The sequence below is a fragment of the Dendrobates tinctorius genome, unplaced genomic scaffold (assembly GCF_039654945.1).
Source record: "Dendrobates tinctorius isolate UK_male_01 unplaced genomic scaffold, ASM3965494v1 ptg000016l, whole genome shotgun sequence".
NCBI classification, from domain to species: Eukaryota; Metazoa; Chordata; class Amphibia; order Anura; family Dendrobatidae; genus Dendrobates; species Dendrobates tinctorius.
The window spans coordinates 11,108,382-11,111,175 of record NW_027361684.1 but is presented as its reverse complement, the minus strand read 5'-3'; the positions used below and the strand labels follow the sequence as shown (position 1 = coordinate 11,111,175).

Sequence of the window (2,794 nt, the reverse complement as noted above, 5' to 3'; positions counted from 1 at the left end):
AGAAAATTAAGAAAAAACCTTTCATTCTGGAGGGCTCGGCACCTTCATGTATTACACAGCCCAGTGATTTTAGTGGCACTTTTTAATTAATAATTTTTCTGTAATGAACCTGCCAAGAATTACTGGTGTATTGTGGGCTGCAATTTCCAGGGGCAAGTATTTTGCACCTCCTTACCCAATAATTTTTAGCACTCCCATCCACCAATCTGTTGGGCTCTATTGTCCTTATATTTTGCATTTTGACCTGTATATTCTTTTTTTTTCTGAACTTAGACATAAGCTTTGAAAAATAAAATATTGTTCTACTTATTCCTTCACAACCTATCACGTATAAGTCGCCTCCCTCCCTTTGATACGGGCTCCGAGTCCGACGCTGAGCCCGCATCTTTTCTGACACATGATAGCTGGTTTGATCAACTGTCATGTGCCCCTAACAGCTGAAATTGCGATCCACCTGCGGCTGCTAACATGTTAAATGCCACTGTCAATCTCTGACAGCGGCATTTAACACATGCGTGCCGGAAGCGTGTCACAAACCACACCCACGGACGCCCCTGGAGATGATGATTTCTGCTACACATAGCAAGGCTATACGTAGCACAAGTGATCAGATGATTGCAGCTTCAAGTCTTCTATGGAGACTACTGTATTGAAGCAAGTCAAAAGTGGAAAAAAAATGTTTTAAAAAATATAAAAAAAAGTTTAAAGTTCATATTTCCCTAGTCAAAATAAAACAATACAAAAAAACGATCATATATTTCATATTGCTGCATTAAGAAACTCCCAATTTATCCAAATACAAAGGCAATCTGATTGGTAAACTACATAACGAGTAAAAAATCCAAACCGCAAAATTACGTTTTTTTGTTCATAGCAACGGGTGATAAAATCGTATCTACCCTAAAATGCTATCACTAAAAACGTCAGCTCGGCGCGCAAAATATAAGCCCTGACCCAGCCCCAGATCCCAAAAAATGGAGACGATACGGATCTCAGAAAATGGTGCAATTTTTTTTTTTTATTAAACTTTGGATTTTTTTTCACCACGTAAATAAAACACAATCTATACAAGTTTGGTATCTGTCATCTGATAATGACCTGGCGAATCATAATGGCAGGTCAGATTAAACATGGTAAAAAAATAAAAAAAACTGTTGTGGAATTGCACTTCTATACTTCTCCAGCAGTGATGGTGGATCTGCTGGACCTCAGGGCGCTGGATGTGGAGGTTTACCGTCTTTTAGATGTCTGTAGGGGAGCGGCAACAACATGTAAACACGCGGGCAGCCCTGGATAATCCACGCTGGCAGGATGATAAGATCCGGCGGAAGGTGGAACCTCTTCTCTTTTTCTCCTTTTTTACATTCTCTGGGCTTTCTTGCTCTGCATTTGGATTTATTGCAGATTTTCTTTTCTCGATGTCTGATGCTTGGGTACACTCTGGATGGGACTTTGAATTCTCATTGTTCACCGTGATGGTAGCGATGGTGCAGAGTTTAGAAAGCCTTTCAGAGGATGACGTAAAATTTTGGAAGTCAAGGTCCTTGTCCTCACTTGTGTCCTCTTCATTCTCTGAGACCATAAGCATGTCTCTATGAGCGTGATTGATAAAGAGGCTGGTGTCCACATCTGACACAAGATGAGGAATATACATCGGCTTCTGATTTAGAAGATTGTCAAAATCTATTTTTTTCATGAACGGATGATCCTTAATCTCAAATGCTCCACCTGTCCCAAGTCTTTGCTCAGGATTTTTTTTGAGCAGGTCAGTGATGAGGTTCTTAGCCTCATGGGGTGGACAGCGTTTGTAATTCCAAGGTATTTTTCCCATGACAATCATTCTTTTAAGCTCAGGTATGAAATCCGTATCAAATGGTAAAGATCCCACCAGAAATTCATAGAGGATGATCCCCATTGACCACCAGTCAACAGGTCTTCCGTAGTCTTTCATTAGGATGACCTCTGGGGCCATGTAATTCAGGGTACCACAATTCTCAAGGTCCTTGAACTCTCTGGAGATGTCCTTCACTGATTGCTTATAGTTGTTGGTTTTTGGTATCATGACACCAATTTTTGAAAGCCCAAAATCGGCGACTTTAATGTGCCCAGCAGTTGTAATCAGTAGGTTGTACGGTTTTAGGTCTCGGTGCACCACACCATAGCTGTGCAGGTATTCCACAGCAAGAACTGTTTCTGCAAAGTACAGACGGGCCAAGGGGATAGATAAACGGCCCCTGGTGCTTAGAAGGGACCCACAGTCTCCACCTCCAACATACTCCATGACCATACACAGGTGAGATCTAGTAGGGAAGGAGCAGAGCATGGAGACCACAAAGGGACAATCAGCGAAGGTCATGATGTCCCTCTCCAGAAAGGCCGCTTCCACGTGTTTTTCAGTTTCCAGGTTCTTCTTCGCCATTTTCTTCATAGCGAAGATCTGCTGTGAGTATTTGTGCTGCACTAAGTAGACAGCCCCAAAACATCCGCCGCTGATCAGTTTGGATGTCTCGAAGTCGCTCATATGCGGCTTTCTCGCCGGGATCAATGATTCCATCAAGTTAGTGGCAGGCTCGTGGATCTCTGGCATCTCACAGATCACACTCTCAGGATCTGGCAGCTCAGGGGTTTCTGTTGTCAGATCGCTGCTTGGCCCCGGATGACTAGTATTAGGGTCCGGGGATTCCGGGGGAACATTTTCCCCGTCTTTGTCGTCACCTTCTGGTGTCTCAGTGGGAGGCTCGTGGATCTCCAGGATCTCACAGATCACACTCTCAGGATACGGCAGCTCAGGGGT

General features: G+C 43.4%; 1 pseudogene; it reads right to left on the bottom strand.

Annotated features, from left to right (window-relative positions):
- Positions 1–702: 702 nt before the first annotated feature.
- LOC141078557 (microtubule-associated serine/threonine-protein kinase 3 pseudogene) lies at positions 703–2,587 on the bottom strand (annotated as a pseudogene).
- Positions 2,588–2,794: the final 207 nt, after the last annotated feature.